Source organism: Buteo buteo, chromosome 1 (genome assembly GCF_964188355.1).
Source record: "Buteo buteo chromosome 1, bButBut1.hap1.1, whole genome shotgun sequence".
NCBI lineage: Eukaryota > Metazoa > Chordata > Aves > Accipitriformes > Accipitridae > Buteo > Buteo buteo.
Genome location: NC_134171.1, coordinates 75196716 through 75218478, shown reverse-complemented (window position 1 = coordinate 75218478; position 21763 = coordinate 75196716).

Genomic DNA, 21763 nt, shown 5'->3' with positions numbered 1-21763 from the left:
AAACCATGAGAAAACTCTCATGCTTTTTAATTTAGATGTTCAAAAAATGTATTTGTCAGTGTACTTTCAAAAAATTGTCTGAGGCAATTTTCCTAAAGTTTTAAATGTAAAGGCTTCCAGGATGGCAATAAAAGTTTCAGAAAGCTGTGAGACTCAAGAAAAATAGTTGCAATCAAAATATCCATTCAAACTTCATTACAGATTTTCTTACAATAAAGGAAGTTTCATTTTTACTGTGGAGTAAACACGGCTGCCTTGTTCAATTACTGCAGTTTCTCCACAGCTGTCAGGTGAATGAAAGCTGCTGAATTTTGGTATGCAATTCTTAAAGCTAGAAAATATTAAATATCTTGTGTGTAACCTGAAATTCTTTCCCAGTCTCTTCCAGCAGAAGGGTTGGTGAGCAGTCCTACTCATGACTTTTAGAAAGCCACAGAAAATTATTGACAAAGAAGCCAGCACAAGTCAGACTGGCTGGCAACTGTTTGCTGTTGCAGAATTTTCTTTGGAGAAATCAAAGCCCAACTGTGTGATTCGCATCCTTCAGAAGAATTTTTCTGCAGAGCAAAGCACTTACATTCAGTCCAAACCATGGAGTTTCTCTTCACACTCTGAAGTAACACATGGATATTGCTGTTCACGAGCACACTTCCCACAAAAGACCACTACATACTAAACCCGTTTACTACTGTCCATCTTCTGACACAGCTAGAGATAATTGAATGGCACGGAAAATTTCAGAGTTAAATATTTGAGCTTTGCAATGCATTTATCTCATTAAGTTCCCAAAAAATAAAGGGGTTCAGTGCCTGTTAAGTTGTGCAAGTTTTTGTGTCACAAATCAAATTAGTAAATAAATACCCTCTGAACACTTACTTTTGGGCGTAAGTAACCAAAGAGTTAGTCTGACAAAGATTCTTGGACAATGTGAGGCTGAGTTTTGTGAAACCAATAAAAGAAGAGTCTGTCCTCCCAAAGCAGAATCCAGAGTCTTGAATGAAATACTTGGTCTCTCTCCACAGCCCTGGGCAAGATTTAGAAACCTCAGAGTAGTGTTCAGAAAAAGCAACATGCTGAGTGGAGTAATCACTAGAAAGTAAAAATGATGTCAAAGGTGAGTCCTACAACACTATATTACCTACAAACCAGCCCTGGATTCAAGAGGGAAACTCCGGATTTTAATTTGCTGCCCTTTTCTGCTTAAGCAAGCACCCAAACCATCAGGTGCCTGGGTCAGAGGCTGAAAGGAACTGGCAACACCATACTCTGGAGCTCCAGGTTTGTACCTGTGGGGCACACCGAGGATGAAACTAACCTGGAAAAAAGCAACATTCTTCTTTATACAAGGCTTTATAACCAGTAAACTAAACCATTAGTCTTTATTTCCATTCCGGCATTAGGTAAACTCCAGATAATCTCACTATCCTTAAAACACACTGCGTAATAGAGTCAAGCGCATCTATGTGACTCCCAGGAACTCCAAGCACCCACATAACTCCCAATTGCTATCAGCCTGTCAGGTATGTCAGGTTCCAGCAGATGCACTAAGTGCATGGGCAAAAATAAACTCAAAGGTCTATTCGAAACACACAACCAAAAAATCCACAACTTCTCATGTTCTATGTCCATATGCAAACATTACATACTGCTATAATGATTCAAAATCCTCATTCTACACAGCTTTGCAATCTTCATCCAGTAACTTATTCTCTGCCCAGAAAATACAGAATTAAATAGGCTGGTTGACAAAATGACAGGAATGTCATTTAATAAACCAAATCAGGGAACTGACCTAAATTACATTTTGTAGCAGGTTCAAAAAGCTTGGCTTAAGATTTCACTTCGGATAAAAATACTTAAAATAATTTTCAGAGAAAATTAATTTTGATAAGGGAAATTACTGTCTAAAAAATTTTTCTTGCTGCATTGCTTCCTTTTCAAAGTAGTATTAAATCACAGGTGGATAATAAATTTCCTACAAGTAAGTTGAAAAGTTATGAAATATTTTCAGATAACTGTAACGGAAGGCATTTGGGGGATTATGCTACAAGGAATTCATTAAGTATCTGAAATTTTCTGATAGTCAGTCTCTCAAATACCTTGGTAATTCACTTAAGTCTGGACTTTTGTTTATATAAAAATGTAATCTGCTGCTTCTTGGAAGACATTTTTCTTTATAAACTGGGATAAAATGAATGTTATATTTCATTTTTGCTAGCTTTTCAATATGATTGATGCAGACCTTTAATGCGTTAATTTTACAACATGAATTCATATTCAAATAGATAGTCTTGTTAAGAAAGATGAACAGCACCAAATATGCAGCAGTGAAGATCTGAACTACCCCTTTTTTTGCCCCCTCTCATCAAGAAAGAGTCCATGGAAATTATTAGTACTTTTGGTTTCTGAATATCTTGTCTAAGGAAGTAGTTACAAGGTAACTGGAACCAGAACTAGAACCAGAACTGGAAAAAGCAGTCCGAGAAAAATTCAATAACTAGTTTAAAAATTGTGAAGCATCTATGACAAATTTCCCTTCCCTTTAAAGAAATTAATATTGACTTACCCTATGTATTCATAATACTGTAAAACCCAGTAAACAAGCTTTACCTACTCTGTTGAACAGGTTGTACTGTACCATACAGGTCTCAGTCTAGTATTGGGATTTCCAGTTTGTAGGCATGAGGCACACGCACAGCGATGCAAACTCTAACTAAACAGCAGTTAGGCAAAGACAGCTTATATCAGAGACAAGGGCACTTAAACACGTACTTAAACTTTCATAAGTGTAACATGGATTAAAATTGTGCTGACCCAGTCCCCCCCGTCACTCCCAACTCCTGTCTCTGTCCTTTCAACAGCTCCTGCAACCCACCAGACCAGCATGGACCATATCTGATTTAGGTGTAGGAAATGCTGCTGCAGGGAGGCACAGAGCTACAGCACGTTGAAACAGCAGTTTGGAGGAGCTTGCCAACATTTGCCAACTAATAACTGTGGTACAATTAGTACGTGTGCACTATTATCCACATTCCTGCCTTCTTGTCTTATCAGCAGATATGACAGCTACACTGCATGCCTCCAGACAGCCGCTGCAAAGTGTCCCAGCACTGCAAAACGCCGTTTCTGCGGAGCCCTGTAGACATCCACGCTGCAAGATGTGTATTTGCAACACTTGAGCTGGATTCCTGGTGGGCCTGTGACACGCAATTGAAGAACCATATTCTCAGTGGGCACGTGTCCAACTGAAGTCACTTGAGCTGGGCTTTAATGCATCAGCTGAGGATCTGAACCGACGTGCTTGATAGGCAGCAAAAAACTGGCGAGTAGGATGAAATGCATTTGTCCCTAACAAGTACTGTCTTGAAACATCCTACTTTTGGAGCTATTGCTACCCTTATGCATCTGGTAGAATATCACGGTGTTTCTGTATCTAGCCTCAGCTAAAGTTAGGCTGCAGGCTTGATGGCTATTGAACACAGACAAGGTAGCTGCCACAGTTTTGTGTAAACAGTATGCAAAGAAACACTTTTTTTTCCAGGAATCCCAAAGAAATGTTCTGCCAGGGTCATTAGAGAACAGGCCTGTGCCAAGAACTGGCTCTATTCAGAGTCCAAGATAGATAAATCAAGAGTTTTATCATGCTGCCTTCCTTGCCTGCACCACTTTTGTGCCAAACATTGCATTATCCAACCCAAGAGCTCAACAGGGCATCTTGCCAAGAGCAGAAAACAGTTCCCATGCAAGGATACAGCAGCAGGACCTCAGAAGTCTGTAGCTAAGCACATCACAGAACAAAACTTAAGAGTGTGATGGGACCGAGATAACTGAACCAAGTATAGCAGGACTAATAGGGTGATTACAAATCAGGTCTTAATATGACATAACTGAAAATCCACTTCCGAATTTTTTTCAGCTTGAACCTACTGCTCAAGTTATTTAAAGTTGAAAAGTAATGTCCAATAGGAAAAATGAACCTGAATTTCTCTTTTAGCTGAAACCTTCTGCTTTAAAGCAACTGCTTTTTTTTCAACTTTCATTCCTGTTCTGCTGAATCTTCCCCTCCCTCCTCCTCCCCTTGCCCCCCCCCCATATTCCCACATAAAGTTACCCATTTGGAAACATTTCAGTGCAACTTCTTCCTTGCCACTTGCATTCTTGAAAATTTGCTCTTAGCAAGAAGGGTGGAATGACCATCCAACCGAAATACAGCATATTAAAAAGGTCAAAGTACTATAGCAAAATAGCATAAATCACAAAATATAATGGGCATTAAAATTCTGACACCTCTTTGTCATGACCAAAATTGTAACTAGAGTGAGAAATTATATGGAATTAGCTTCTTACTGATACGCTCTGAAGACTGTAATTTCATGGTGCCTGGATGTCATTTTCAGAACCTCTTGCCTCTTTGCAGTCTTGTAGGCACGCATTCAGCTATCATCCAGGGCACTTGAAATAAAAGTAAGAGAAAAGGAGAGATACATAAATGTTTCACTTGGAGCAAGAAGTCATGCCAGTTTTCAAAATTACAGTAATCTTTTAGTATTGTTTCTGCTGAAGTCAGAAATCTTCAGGAGATGCCTGATCTCTTCCTGCGGGATGTGCAATATTGAGTCTCATTTGAGAATCAAAAATGAGAGAACATTATGCTCTAGGAAAAAAGTAGATCTCCATGTTATAAGATGATTTGCCTCACGTTGCTTCCTTTCTGTTTAGCCCAACAGAGTCAATCCAACTCATCAAATCCAAAAGCATGATATGAAGGACTCCTAAATCCTTTAACTGACAATATGAGAGCTGAAGTACTAAATGACCAGCAGTATGTCGCATTTTTTTAAGGTGATGTCACTTTTGAGGATCATTCAATTTAATTAAAGCGCACAAGGAGGATTACTCTGCTGACACCTTGTTGACTTGGGTGATCTCTGTTTATACAGTTTATGAGTTCCAGTTTGTTTGCTTTTTTCCCCTATACTCTGGTTTACCACCGTCTTTCACTTCGTTTGCCTCATACTCCTTGTGCTAAAGAGGCAAGGGACTGACATCAACATGACTCTCCCTGAATAAACAGATCATTAAAGGCTCTCAGCATTTCTCTACACCTTCACTTGGCGAGAACAAAAGGATGGAGGTGAGTCTGAGATGAAATCCATTTTCTCTAACCTCTCAGAAAGCAGCTGGGGCTCGAAGAAGTTGAATTTCTCCAGAAGCATAACAAAGAGATCAGGTGTTAGCATTGGGTCTTAAAAATCAGAGAGCCTGAAAGACTTAAAAACACAAAGAAAGCTGGAGTAGGAGAGAGGAACAGAAACGATAAGAGGCAGAATATATTAGCTTAGCCATACCACCCTGCTTGCACAACGGTGCTGCTGCCGCATGGGAGCTGGCTCGCGTACAAATCGCCGGGAGCATAGGTGGAGGATGTCATGTACCTCTTCACTAGTAGACATAATCTCCGTTATTGTTACAACAATAAGGCTACTGTAATGGAAGAGAGAAGGCACTTTCCCAGTGCAAAAAGCAGAGGGAGAGGAAAAGAAGCAAACCAGGCAAGGAGGAAGCAAATAACATTATAGGGGTTTGGTTGTAGCAGTAGCGAGAGGAGAGTTTTGTTATCTGCGCTGCAGTGGATGTGAGATACAGCGCTATCGTTTCACCCTAGGGCAAAAACTTTGGATATTCAGTTACATTAGGAAGTATAGAAAGAGAGTATAGAAACAATTTCAGTTTAGGGTGAGTGCTGGATGAGGTGGGCAAGAAAACTCCTGTATTGTGTAATACTCTTTTTTTGTGAAATTGGACTCAATTTCAGTGAATATAAAATATTTAAATGCTGAATGGAAGACTTTAGCTCATATATATTATTCAACCTATAAAAGAAATAACTTTTCAGTTAAGCAAAAAAACCCAAAGTAAGTCAAACTGATTTTGAGCACAGCTAGACATATTACTTCCTTTGTGCATGTTAAATGCTCAGTTACCTCAAGGTTTTCTTAAGCCATGCTTTTCTACATCAAGATTTCCTTAGCTTTGGTAACTCTTGAGCACCTAATCTAAAAGATTAACCCTCCTCTGGGGAAAATATACCAGATAGTTTTAAAGGGACTGTATGGCCGTGTCTAGTTCAGCAGATGGAGGTACCACGCTGCAAAGCAAACTGCTGCAGGCCTGGGATTTGTGCAGGTAACGCAGAGGTGCATCGCCATCCTGGCTTTGCCTCAGCCCACCCAGATTCTGGAAAAGTTACAGCCTACTGAGGTGTGAGAATCTGGTTACAGCCTGTACCTAGCCAAAAAAAAAACCCAAATACCACATGAGCCCAGCATTAATGAGCAAAGATTTCCTTTGTTTTTCAAACTCAGAAGAAATGTGGTCACCTAATTGAATAGTTGTTGAAAACTATTTACTTAAATAATTAATTTGAAGTCATTTGCTTCACACATTGCCAGTAAAAGTAATGCGTTGCAGGAAAAATGCCAAAACAGAGGGGTATTTTCTCAATAAGGTTTTTTTTTTCTGGTATCCATCTGGGACTATTCTCCAGCAGTACAGCTTATAGGAGGTCACATTATACTACATGATTTCCCCCAATTATTATGCTCAAACAACTACAAGTCACTCATTTCATTTCTAATTGCTTTGTTCTAAAGGAGATTTTTAGGAGTAAGCCCACTATCGAATGTAATACTGTTCAATAGAATCTATAGGTTATTTATTAAAACCACATAAAAGGGGTAAACCACAATCATAAAAAAAGATGAAGCAAAGCTTGTCTTTGCAATCCGGTGTCCCAAAGGTATGATTATCTCCTGATAACCATATCTCCCTCTTCTGCCTTATTGCTAATTAAATTAATTAATTAAGGAAGTCTTTCCCCAAGTGGACTTGATTTAATATGCTGTATGTAATTAGCAGCTCTTGGAAATGGAGATGAGATGATTTCTCCCCCTTTTTTTTTTTTTTTTTTGTGGCACAGAGAGCGCTCACAAACTTTGCGGAGGCTGCAAGTGCTGGGGCTTCTCATTTCGTGCACGAACTGCCGATGCCTGCGGTCACGCAGGTGGGGCAGGGCACCTGCCGCCACAAAATACACCTTTATGCATTTGTCTACAGGGATGCCTGCTCGTCGGTAAAAAAAAGTGGGTATATATTTTTCTGAAAAAGGCAGAACTTGATTTTAAAAAAGAAATAAATGCCATGACAGGAAAGAGCTAAATCTTTTTTGCTTGAAAGCTGGTAGTGTTTTTGGTAAAAGGTACTTTTTTTCCCTCCCTTAGCCAAGCATGTTGGATACAGACCTGTTTAAAAATGCTCAAACTTCCTATTTTTATGTGATAAATTGAGATTATCTATTTCAAAATGAAAAAGAAATATTGACTTCATTGAGTAAAGAAATTAGGTATTCGCAATTATAAAATAAAAAAGCCTTGTTGATCAAACACTTCACTTATTACAAGCACCGAGGAGCACATTTTATTAGCAAAAATATCCAGTGCTTATTATTCACAAATAACTTCTCTGAACTGATTTTTATCATTAAACCTGCAGTTCATATTGCATTATTTATGTAGGTCATGCTATATTGCTTCTGTTCTTTGATTGGATGACTTACGTATTTCAAAAACACAAATTAAAGGTGGGCTAACTCTTTGTGTGAGTCACATGAAAATAATATTTGTTTAAGTCTGCGGCTTGCTCATGGGATTTAATTTTAATACAATGAGATCAAGACTCCTTGGAAAAATAATGATTTCCAAACAGAGAAAAATTTAAATCTGTTTATAAAATGAAATATTATGAATTATTAACCATCTGTATTCTATCTACTAAAAATGTTACAGGTAGATATCAAATAGACAGGAAAACCAGAGATTACATTAAAAATTCCTAACTTCTTTAAAAATCCATACAAAGGCCTTGTATTAGAAGTTATTCCACGGGGATGCCTTTTTTTTTTTTTTCAACCACATGGGTTAACAAGTCAAATGCTGAAATGTGATATAATGAAAAGACAGCTGCTAGAACTATGGGAAGAAAAGTGGAAGCATGGTACATACACTAAATCATTAGTGTCTAATAGTATTTCTTCACAGAAGGAAGAAAAAAGGGGAAAAAAAAAAAGAGAGTCAATATGATTAAGGACAATGAGATTTTTAGTGATCCAGGCACATTTGTGTGAGCTGACCTGAACAGTCTTCTGAATTTAAATGAATAACAAAGAAATTCCTATTAAGAGTAAATTCAATTGCTATAGGGATGATACCGCAGAAATGGAGATCTGTGCAGGGATTAAACACAGCAGAATTGCTCACAGAGTTATGTGACCTGACAAATTTTGTGAAAATAACCTTTAGTATAAATGACAAGGAAGGAATCTGAAGAAACATGTTTCATTATTTCTAAAGATATACTAGATGATGAATTCATCTGCTAGTATCACAAAAAAATACAAATGTTATCCAACAATAATTAGAATAGCTTTGAATTTGTTACTGTATCATTAGATCAATCATTCTTTTCATAAAGTAGTTTATTTTCTAGACACATCCACACATCCACGCGTACTTGGATATGGTACGTAGGAGGAGGCAATGCCTCAGCAGCTGGTGAGGCATGTTTCCAATTGCTCAGTGTGCCACCACTGCTTTATCATCTACCTGTGACCTCTCCCTCTGCCTGCTAACATCTTCTTCAGATGTATTCTAGGACACCTAACACCCTAATATCAGCCAGCAGCTGCCAGTGTTAAAACTTCAAGTGCCAGAGGACTGCTTCTTCTTTTATTCAAACGTGTTTCATTTTGCCTCCAAAAGACCAGGATGGGGAAGTCTTGGTGCTAAAATGCAGACAGATTATCCATGCCTAAAAACCGAACTTTAAAAGCCTAACGTTTTAAAGGAACTATCAAGATGAAAAGGGGTTCTTTAATGCCATTTTAAAACAGCAATTTCATGCTTTTGATAGGCTACTGACTGCCCAAAGATATAAAATCCTCCACTCCACAGCATAAATGTAGTGCCAATTATAGCTGGAAAAAAGACACTGAGGTTGCCAAACAATATAACAATAATAAAAAAAAAAAATCCTTTCCTGTGTGTGAGCGAAGCTTTTCTCTTTGAATTTTTTCATAGTGTCCTAGTTTTAGCTGGGATAGAGTTAATTTTCTTTCTAGTAGCTGGTATAATGTTATGGTTTGGATTCAGTATGAGAAGAATGTTGATAACACACTGACATTTTCAGTTGTTGCTAAGTAGTGTTTAAGGCAAGGATTTTTCAGCTGCTCATGCCCAGCCAGCAAGAAGGCTGGAGGGGCACAAGAAGCTGGGAGGGAACACAGCCAGGGCAGCTGACCCAAACTGGCCAAAGGGGTATTCCATACCGTGTGACATCATGCCCAGTATATGAACTGGAGTAAGCTGGCCTGGGGGCATCACTGCTTGGGAATTAACTGGGCATGGGTCAGAAAGTGGTGAGCAACTGCATTGTGCATCACTTGTTTTGTATATTCTAATCCTATTATTATTGTTGTAATTTTATTATTGTTATTATTATCATTATTAGTTTCTTCCTTTCTGTTCTATTAAACTGTTCTTATCTCAACCCATGAGTTTTACTTTTTTTACCCCGATTCTCTCCCCCATCCCACTGGGTGGGTGGGAAGTGAGCGAACGGCTGCGTGGTGCTTAGTTGCTGGCTGGGGTTAAACCACGACACATGGGAAAAAAGCTAAGGGGAAGACATACCTTTCTCCCTCCAAAGTCATTGGTGATGGGCTGACAACTCCGGCTTCAGCGCCTGTTCCCTTCCGTTCAGTCTGCACACTGAAGCAGGGTCTCTAAAGCACATAGCCTCCAAACAGGCTGTATAAAACCATCCAGAGGCCTTTCTCAACATCCTATTCGGCAGCAAAGAAGTTTTTCCCAGTGAAACCCTTGTAGACATACTGTTATTATAAAATGTTTAGTATTGTTAGATCAGTTTTTCCACCGATGGAAATAAAGATTAGAAAAATAAAATAAAAAAATTCTATAAATTAGAAAGATTCTGAACTGTTCTGAAGCTATGCTGTAGCTGAAAAGAAATGAGGAAAACAATCAGTATTTATTGTTGTAGTATTTGTGTTTCTCTGTAAAAATTCAAATTTTTGATTAAATATTTGGGGGAGGGAAATGCTTACTATTTCAAGCAACAATAAATATTCCTGCACAAGAACCCTGGGAAAAAAAATAGACACATATATACATTAGAGTATTTGAAATATCATTGTGCTGTGCATTAGAAAACTTCCTGAAAAAAATGTCCTTGAGGGATTTTCCTCCTACAGTACAGATTAATGTGATACAGATACAGGAAAATAAAACCAATTCCTAAACTTGAAAAATACAAAACAGAGTAGAAACAAGAAGTCAGGCGGAGTTGAGAGTGGGAGGGTGGGATGACTGACAAGCAGTTGTAGCTTACAGACACTATTACCTAATTACTGAGAACAGAGAATTCCTCTTTAAGAGGAGTAATCTCTAAAACTATTCTTAGCAACTTAGTACTTGTATACCATACATTGCGGAATATAATGCTTTACTTTTTTTCCTGAAAAGGTCCAGAGGCCTGGTAACTAAGATGCACTGCTATGCATCTGCTGTGACTGAAAAGTTGTCACTTTGAAATGTCACTTATGGAGGTCATTAAATAATCACATCAATAATTAAAGTATCCTGCAATAGAAAGAAAAGACTATCCCAACAAAAAATTCCTAATGTGTCTTCTAGGGATTTTTGGTACAGAAGCCATCACCTTAATCACCCTTTATTCGTACTTGGGACTCAGAAATCCCATTCTGTTTCCAGATGGTTTTATTCAACCTCTCTTTGGGTGGGGTGAGCTGAGCGGGTCCTCGCTGCCCAGCCTGCCCAACCATCACCCCCCAGACCCCAAACCCTCCCCTCTTGCCCACAGCAGGCGCAGGGGTCTCTGGCCGCAGCCCCCGGGGACGCACGACACCCCTTGGCTACAACACCCACTGCGTCTGCCAGGAGGGGGTACTGCAGATTTAAGCAACAGTCCCTAAGTGGAATCTAAAAAAAAACCAACAAAAAACCAACCAAACCAAACCAAAAAAAAAAACCCCACCAGCACACACAAAGCTAATCTCTGTCCAGACTGAAGATCAGGATTTCAAAGCCAGTCAAGAAAGGCAGTTGGTAAATAGCTCAGACATTTCCCAAGCTTGAAAACACTTACCAGGGATTGTATTTATTTACTTTTAAATGCGTTAAATACGAGAGAGAGGAGCTGGAGGATTCGGCGTTTCAGCAACAGGATTCAGATAATCTCACTTTGGAATCAGCAGTTTGGGTCTGACCAGGGTCAATCCGATCACACGTTATCAGTCTTTGCTGACTGACCAGAAATCCCCCTCCGAAGTTTGTGGTCTCAGTGCAGTAATTTGACAGATGTTAGCAACACTGGAATAATTTGGCAATATCAATGAAGACAGCAAGAACTAGATCGGTAAGGATCAAAAATCAAAAAATCAAGCCTCAAAAATTCCCCCGGGGGCTACTGAAATCTTCCTGCAGTACCCAGAGAAAAGGGAGAGCTGATATTTTCTCACGCTTTCAGTGCCTGCCTTCAACTCCTTGCGTGAAGACTCCCATCAGCCATTCCAATTTCAGCATCTCCTATAGACATGAAATTCGGAAAAAACATCTGAAACATCAGCACACCGAGGATCAAAAGAATGTCTCGAATAATTAAAATAACAGGCTTTTCTTCTATAAGAAGTGGCCTCAGGGATCTCTAACAGTCGGCAGTAGTGAGACCAAGCACATCTGCCCCGAGCTTTCTTAGAACCAATCAATAACATTATTTATAAATTATATATGTATACATAAATGTATGTGTGTATGCATATGCACGCGCACTTAGGAAAAAAACCTGTTCTTCGATTTACATAAAGTTCGATGGTCAGCCACTACCAGCAGTAAATCTGCATGTCATATCCTGTGCTCTGAGTAGAACAGAGTCCTATGAAAACCCAGTATATTGACATGTAATTAGCATTGGTAATTTGACATATATTTAAGGGGAGTCAGAAAGCAGTGAATTAACATGACAACAAGTAATACGATATGCACTTTCCTACAGCCCTGTATTTTCCCTCCAATTCCCAATTTCTAACAACAGGGAGCTGTTGATCCTGCGCCAGGCTCTGTGAAGGCAAATCGCCCAAGTGGAACCGTGCTGAAATCCCAGAAAACGCCTTTTGGCAATCTGTGCGACTTGGTCTCCACTGAGCTGAGGCCACAGGGAGATCCAGACTAGATCCATTATAGAATCATTAATTAATTAATTAGGTGGGTTTAAAGTTAGTTAAATTAGCATTTTTTTCCCCCTGGTATGGCACTTTGTTGATGGTATCTGTATATCTAAGAATAAGGGTGCTTGCATGAGTACTGTAAGTGATAAAAAGAAAATTACTAGATAAATGATATGTTTCTCTCTCTCTAGCTTTACCAAAGAAAGAATAAAGAAATAAATTGTGTCATTCTCTATTGTCTTTTCCCTATAGCTACATTTTTAAGCTAAACTGGTAAAAATGAACTAGTTAATTAGTATTCCTGTTTGCGTACAGAGTTTGCTCTCCAGAAGTATTTTGCCTATAGTTCAGCTGCAAAAAAGTTATCCTTTTCGAGAGGACAAGTGCTACACTGCTAAAGGAAATTAAATGACATTTAAAGAAACAATCTGGGGGGGACAGGAGGGAAACATCTTTTTTGCGGGTACCAGGCATAAAGGGTATCCAAACGTTGAGTCTGTAGTGAAGTGTATCACCAAGGCAGGTGAGAGAAAAGGAAGACTTGCAGAGAGCAGAAAGGTGAGTTGAAGGGAGGAACCAAGAAGAAAACTGAATGCTGTAGAGTCTTTGGAAATTGCTTATGCATAGCTCTATGTATGCATATATTTTACCTTCCTTCATAACTATTTCTTTGAGTTACTAAGCATGTGAACTGCAAACACAGCTGAAGAAACTACTAGAATTACACTTTTTTTTCCTCTGTAGTTTAAGAAGTTTCATTATGGTCACGGAGATTTTTATAAAAATCCAACTTATCTCTATGACACATTGATTATTCCTCATGAATAAAATAATGATTCTGGCTCTCCAGCTTTTTCAGAACAGTAGTCTTTAGAGGAACTAATAACTTCACTACAGTCGATGTCTTTTGTGTTCTCTCAAAAAAATCAGAAATAAAACAAACCAAAAGACTATCCTACCTATCAGATATTTCTAAGGAATCTCTCCCAGCATTATCCCTGCATGCCTAGAGATCAGGAATTCATGGCTACAAACTTATAATGAACAGAACAATAAAACCATGAAATAAAAGATAAATAAATAAAACAAAACAAAATAAAACATGAGCTTTATCTTATTTATATTTTACTACACAACTTCCTGGTTTTTAAGTCACAAGCCAAAGCTAAGTATCTCTGGGTAAAGCTGTAGCAAGGGTCTATCTTCTGTTTTAAAGAGTCAACAACCCCTCTGTAAACTGAAATCCCTGTTCCCTCTCAGAACTATAGAAGACAGCTAACGTTAAGATTTAGAAGGCTCTAAGACTTTAAGAAGTGATTTCACTTTATATTGTCAGCCTAGTAAAATGTAAAGAACAAAACCAAAGACATCTTAGGACGTTAAGGCAGTGCTATACTATCTGAATTATAATCATGAAAAAACATACAGTATGATTCTCATCTGGTAATTATGGAATTCTCTCAAGTAGATAAAAGGAATGTTTACCTAGCATATATGTATTTATGCAAATATAATAGTATCCTTTACATTCAAATAAATTTATTATTTGAAGTGTGGGACTACAGCATTTCTGAAGCGATCACCAACATAAAGATGAGTGATCTTGTCTTGCTTTCAAGTGGTCAGGTGATTTAAAAGATGTAAAAAGTCACCACACAGCTGGAAATTTGCAAGTTTTGTAAGATGGTAGAAAATAGTAAATCTTTCTCGTAACAGCAAGCTTTCTGTCTATGTCATGGAGCATTATTGATTGCTGTCCAGTACATTGCAAGACAAAACACTCGGTAATAACTCACCAGGGCCATTGGCCAATAAAGTCAATGGCAAGAGTCGTGCTGATTTCCGATAGTGCTGGGCTGAGTCCACCAAGCATTAGATTTCACAACTCCTGCTTTTAAGAAACAGCCAAATTATCAGCCGGTGTAAATCAACTTGACTTCACTGAAGTCAAGAAGCTGTGTTGATTTAAAAGGAGTCAGTGACATTTACATTATGTCCTTCAAGGGGTGCTGTGGGGAATGACAGTTAGTAATAACTTTCAGCCTTTTGCTCAGCGCTCCACATGACAGGAGAGACACCACAAATTCTTCTTTTCGTCCAGCCATCATCACAGATGTAAGCAAAATTACAACAAGCCTGCTCTCTAAACTTTCCCCTCTTCACCACAGTTACATTCCCTGCGTTTCATAATGTCGAATATCGGAGTCGTGTTACTACAGGAGCCCAAGGAAGAGAAAGCGGGAGCCTCTCCTTCCATTTTGCAGCACTGCCTGGGCTGGGGAGCAAGGTCCCTTCGTCCCGCTCACACTTTCTGTAGGAGCACACGCCAGCAAACACATAGTTCCAGGCTCGTTCCCCACCAGTGTGTCAGATGGGAAATGTTTTTCCAGGAGGAAATGAAGTTTATTTACTGGTTCTGTGCACTTAGGAATTTGGGAATCAACTGGACTCCAAGCTTTGTGAGCAGATGTCTGATCCAAGTGTTTATTGAAGGCAAAAATACATCTGTTCAAGCTGGATCATGTCAAATGGATTAACAAAACATTACCTCCACATTGCTGTGATGTTATTCATACCAGTTTCACCTGTAACTAACTGGCACATTAAATTACCAGTTATATCCAGCAAAACCACTGTCATTTTTGCACTCAGCTTCTTGTACCATGGAAAATAAAATATTGCAACCCACAGAAAGCAGCACATCATACCATTATGTTCCAAATTAAGAGTATTTTCTAAAAGCATATACCATAATAAAATCCCTATATAAAAGTAGCACATGAAATAATAAGAATTGTTTAATTCTAGCTAGAAACTCTGCCCTCTGTTTTTTGTCTATAACTTTTACAAGACTTTGCATCCAGCGCCCCATGACTCATGTACTTCCATAAACTTTATTTGACCAGCTATAGACACAAAGAGTTTGTAAGACTACTGGTTTTGTCTCTCCTGAAATAATATTTACAAATTGACTCTTTCTTGGAAGCCTATATTCCCTGCATTCTTTAATTAATCAGTTGGATGGAAAATTTTGCATAATTTTTGAACAGTGTTCAAGTTTTTGTAGTAAATATGTTCATGCCTCATGCTTACAGCATTTGAAATCAGCTCAGTGCATGCTATTTAGTCTTCAGGAAATATCATTTGGACTTAGAGAAATATTTTCTCATTGATCCACTTCTCATTCAAGAATGATAATGACACAGACATAAAATTTCAAATTAATTTGTTTAATAGTGCTTATATCATGAGTATCAGTGTGTAGGACAAGGCTTTTGCAATTCTGCATGGAGCTATTATTTAAAGATAAAAGCCATTTAAAATAATTTAAATGTAGTGCCAGAGAGGAAAAATAGGCTGACTGAATATTAATTTTACATTCCTGGCTTCCTATTGTCAGCTGAACACACTTTGCTATCACTTCTTTACCTCACCAAATACCTGCCTTTATTAAATCTCATTCATATCCTGTTCTAAGAAAGAGGGAATGGAAGCAGTCCTCCTTTCCCTTTCTGCCTCACCTCCTCAGTGGCTGGATACAATCATCATCCTAAATTCAGATGAGCATAAGAAGCTCTTTATTAGTTACATGACTTGATCCACTGCATACTTTTCTCTTAAATCAATATGATAATGAAACACATGTAAGGGACTACTTATATAAAAAAAAAAATAAAAATAAAAAATCCATTACCTTTTCAGGAGACAATTCTGAGTAGTATTTGCTAGAACTGTTCATTTGACATTGTTTATTTTTACTATGTGTATTTACACACACACATGTAAGTACATACAGAAAGAGAAAGCACGTGTTGGTCCATTGGTACCAACTTTACCCTCTGTTTGCTTTCTTTTCGGTGTTTCTGCATTTTCCCTCAGTCCAATACATGTCTGATACCTCTGACATGTTAGACATTAAACAGATAAGCTATGATTTAATAGCTTTTCTATCATAAACAAAACACGCAAGAGAAAGAATATGCTAACAACCAAGTAACGTTTCTTTTTCTTTTTTTTTTTCTGTTCTTTTTTTTAATCTCAGAATTAATAGGGCACCTTCACTGGCATGTGACTGTTTAAATGTAGTCTGGGTAGACAACTGTTATCATTTGAGAGCTGTTTGATTCCCCTCACAGTAACAGTAAATGAGTTGGAGATCTCAGTCCAAAAGCACAGTTCAGACCAAGAGGTGTCTGCACCACAGCTAAAGTTTTCCTGATGGCTTCACTGAAAAGTGAAAATAAAATCCCTTCCTACCCCAGCAGAAGTCCTCCAGATGACTGTTGAGGTACGGTTTGTGAATGGGTAGTAATTAAATACACAATAGGTTTCTGAAAAGTGATAATAAATAATACTGCCTGTTCCTTGCACTGTACCTGTTTGGAAGATAAATAAAGGTCTTTGGTGTCAAGAGCTGTCAATCCATCTCCCGTAACGTTGCGACTGCAATCTCAGAGCCACGCTACGCTGAGCCAGATGCTTGAAAAACAGACTTCACAGAATACATGTGTATGTCTGACACGTCTGTTTTCACCAAACTTCATTAGAGGCCACATTTCATCAGACATGAACCGCACTCTGTCTACTCAACGGTATGGTTTTGCTGCAGATGATAGTGTCTATCCACACAGAGCACAGCTGAGTTTGCTGAAGATATTTAATACACGATTACAGAGCCCAGACCCACAGAGCAGCCCTCACCAGGAGAGGTGCTCAGCTCTCGCAAGGCTTCTCCAAAAGTTAGGGGGAACGTGTGACAGAAAACCACCAGAGAGGAGCAACGTGTTCAAGTGTAAAGACTGCAATCTGAAACCTCATTTTGACCTGAAGTGGCCTTCCAACCTGGTAGGTACATTGCAATACAGCCCCAAATCACATGTGCCCCCTCTGACACATGTTATATTTTGCATATTGCAGAAATACCCTGTGAATCTGCTGAGTAATAGGAAGCTCAGTAGGAAAACTGTATTTATGAAACCACTGAAATGAACGTCTGTTTGTTCTTGTGTTACAAAGTGCTCATCTCCTTTTCAAATATTGCAGAGAGAAATGTCAAATTCCACAATGTAAAATCAGCAGTTTTGTATCATACACAGCTGGATAACAAAGTTAAAATGAAATGAGTGGATTCTCTTTTTGGATGCATATTTATTTTACTGTCTTTTCTCTCATTGTCTTTTACCTGTGTTCCATCAGGTCTTTTATACGACTCTGAAAAATCATCATCAAAAGCACAGGTGGATATATACAAACAAAATTATGCACAAGTATATTTTTCCTTTTTTATCTTTCTGCATAACTACTTCTTGAAACTTTCTATCTAACTATGAAAAAGATCATTTTTTCTCAATCTGTTGTATCTGCTTTTATTTGCTACCATTAAAGTTATTACATATCCATGTGTCATTTTACTCTGGGAAACACTATTGAAAAAAGCAAACTGTTCCATGTTCATGATTATCGGAGCAGACGGTATGTGTTGCAGTAGGTTAGTATTGAATGTAAAAATAGTAGCACCACCTATTGGCAAAAAGCATAAACTGATCCATCAAATTTCATAGTAGCGTTCATGCTACTACTAAATGTTAAGGTTGCAAGTTATTATTTGCAGTTTGATTTAGTTATTCAAAATGAACATGTTTGATAATATAGCCTTTTTTATTTCTTTTAGAGTACATCTAAAACAGAATGGAAAGGGACCTGGTTTTAAACTGGGAAAGCAACCCAAACGTAATCCAGAAATTCTTAATGCCAGGGTCAAATTTGTTTTGAATATATCTAAAAGGTCTGAAACCTTTCTAACATTGTGGATTTTGTATATTGACTAATGCCCTGATCCAGGAATTTTAAGGTCTCAAATTCCCCTGACAGAATCTTGACAAGTCCCTTTGATTTAAGTGGACTATAAATGGGAGCAAAAATTAGTGTGGAGGGGAAATATTCTAGCACTGGGGTGAAAAGACAAGATTTTCAAATATTTGTCCATATCAACAGCTATCTATATATATAATGTGACCTATGAACTGCCCTTGGCTTAGTTACCAAGGTGCTGCTTAATAGAAACAAGGACAAATTGCTGCAGGCAAGAGATGGAAATAAGAAAAAATCTTTAGTTTAGCTGAACATGAGATGCTAGAATTTGGGTGTGCAACTTCCATTTTTATCCAGATGGCATTTAAACAAACTGTTAAAGTTAATACACAAATTCTTTCACCGTGTCTCTTTTTTGTTTTGGTTACTCAGGTTGGGTTGCTGAGAACAGTCCTAACTTAATTTAAACTTTTTAAGACAATTTATTTCTGAATATTTATTTTTTTATTTCTTCTGTAGGATTGATTCTTATGGAATCTGTATTATATTTCCTTTTGCAAAGTGATATTATTTTGCTTTTTAAACATCAATAATATTTATCAAGAAAATTGGTTTCATCCATGCATTGCCATTGACACTGCTATTTTCTTCAGCTTTCTCTATCTCTGCTGCTCCTGTTCATTGCTCCATCACTACTTCTGAGAAAGAAAATGATGCTAATCATGGTGGGTCAGATTCCCACAGGAAAAAACTCTCTTTGCATGCTGAGTCTGACTAGTCACCTTCAGTTCTGCATTCCTGGTGGTTTCACTGTTTTCTCCTACAGTGCTCAAAATTTTTTAAAAACTGCTGGTTTTTCCCTAAGAGAAAAGCTTCCATGTGCTCAGGAGGATATTAATTTTCATTTTCTTTCAAAGGAACCTGGTGATTTTGAAGTGTGCTAACCATCGTTGTATCTGCAATCCATCACCAACAGGATGTGTTTTGTACAAAAAATCACGCCAAACCCTGTACCACCCATCAGAGCTCTGGGGTGATGGCCTCTGGCTGGAAAGGGGATACTTATTCTCCATGTTTGCAAGCTCCTGCATCCCAGGATTCATGCTTTCATGGTGTCCTGGTTTCAGCTGGGACACTTCATTTTCTTCCTAGTAGCCGGTACAGTGCTGTGTTTTGGATTTAGTATGAGAAGAATGTTGATAACACACTGATGGTTTAGTTGTTGCTAGGCAGTGCTTATCCTAAGTCAAGGATTTTTCAGTTTCCCATGCTCTGCCAGCAAGGAAGGGCACAAGAAGCTGGGAGGGAGCATGGCCAGGACAGCTGACCCGAACTAGCCAAAGGGATATTCCATACCATAGGATGGCGTGCTCAGGATATAAACTGGGGGGAGTTGGCCGGGGTGGGGGGGCCAATCACTGATTGGGGGCTCGCTGGACATCAGTCAGCGGGTGGTGAGCAATTGCGTTGTGCATCACTTGTCTTGGGTTTTAATTCTCTATCTTTTTGTCATTTTCCTTTTCTTTACAATAATTTTGTTTTGTTGGTTTTTTGTTTGTTGGTGTTTTTTTTTTTTTTATTTTTATTTCAACTAAACTCTTCTTATGTCAATCTACAAGTTCTACTTTTTTTTCCCACTTCTCCCCATCCCAGCAGGGAGGAGTGAGCGAGCGGCTGTGTGTTTATTTGCTGGCTGGGGTTAAACCATGACACATGGCCTCATTTTGATGCAAAGTGGTTGCGTCTGCCGTCAACACAAGTACCTCCAGTCTGTGCCTGGGACAATTTTACTAGAAACAATGCCAGCAAGAGCAATACCTTGTTGGTCTCCTCTGTGAAGTCTCTTGTCTAATCTGAACCGGACTAAGCACAGTGATTAAGGTTGCATTTACCACCTTCTTATGTCTAAGGTTTAAGTTTTTTTAGCAGCCCACATTTCTTCACAGTACTTTCTATATGAAAGACTGTTTTTATTCAGTGGAAGGAACAATTCAATTTGTTTTTTAATCTACAAGAACGCGTTGGCCAAAGTAATTTACGTAAACTTCCTTGGCTTCATTACACTCTTTCAGTAATGCAAACAGAGCCAGCCACAACTGCAGCTGCAGGCTTGTAAATACTTGCCTAGCAAAACTGTCCTGCTACAGCTAATGAATCTTGGTGAGGCTGACACCTCTTTCCTAGCCAGAGCTACAACTGTGCTACTTTCCTTAGATAAAATGAAAACCAGCCAAACAGACTGACAACACTGCATCATTTTCTAGGGGCCCCTGAAGACATGTCACATGCTATATATCATCCTGGATCGAGTCAAAGTATCGTGTTGTTCTGTCATGTTATATACGTGTTTGATGGTATTTCACCACAGATAGCTCCATGCAACATGAAAACAGTATGTTGGAAATCTGTTAAGGATTTAGAGATTTCTGAGAGGCAGACATAACCCCGCCGCCCTGTGGCAGAGGGCTGCAGTTAGGTGGCTGCCACCACGCCGTGGGACAGAGGAGGACGGCCTCACCTGCAGGACTCCTCTCACCAGCACATCCAAACCTCCTAGCAGCTACCCTGCAGTGGGTGGAAGACATTGTGGCTGGATAAACAGAATAGAAAAAGAAGAGGGTCTTGCTCGAGTTCACAGAAATGACCTGGTGCTAGAGCCAAGACCAGAGTCAAGCACTCTTGACTCCCCATCATTTGTTGTAATCACTAACCACAGTATTTCATGTATGTGTGATTATTATGCCTGCATCCATAGCTCCTGAGCACTTGGTGTCTCTAAAATACATCTTAATTCCTTAATTCCTCCCACAATTACGTCAGTTTTAAATGTGTCACAACTGTCATCACTGGAATTACTCTTAACTTGCCCCTTTGTAACTAAGAAGAAAAACTAAGATTTATATCACTTCTAGGGAGCTATATATTTTTGGTACTACAAGTTTATTTAACTTCTGACTAATAAACAAAAGCAGGTTGTGGATCCAAAAGAATTATAGCAGGAGGCAAATGATTTATCAGTAGAGAGAAAATTTATCATGACATGGTGTCTCATATAGATTATTCCTGTGTGAGTTTCAGGTAGCCACACGTTTTTTAAATCATTACCAAGTCATTCAAAATAACTAAACCTAACGTAAAAGTCATCCCATGGCATTTCTATGGGAATCGGGGAAACTATTTGTAGGGTATGCCCTTGGTATGCATATCAAACCATGCACTGATATAGTAGATTGCGTCCATTTCTGGAACTCAAGTAGCGTATGACTTATTAGAATACGTATTGTAGTGGATGAAATACTCCAAATTGTGAAAACATCTGAGTACCAATAGATTACATCCTCTACACACACATTATTGAGTAATTATTGATTATTGAAAGCAATGGAAATCTTTCACTAAAAAAAATTTGAAGCAGCCCTTCCTGAAATATGAAGGAGGAAGCCCTCGACCTGTGAATCTTAGGAGCCATACAGGTTTGATATTTAAATGATAGCTAGAGAGATAAATTACCGTAATCATCCTACCTTTATCATTTCATTGTTTCACTTGGCAGCTTAAAGAACTGGCTGGATAATTTTTTTCCAATAATGGTTGCAGTGACTTTTACTCACATTTTTTCATTATTTTATCAGC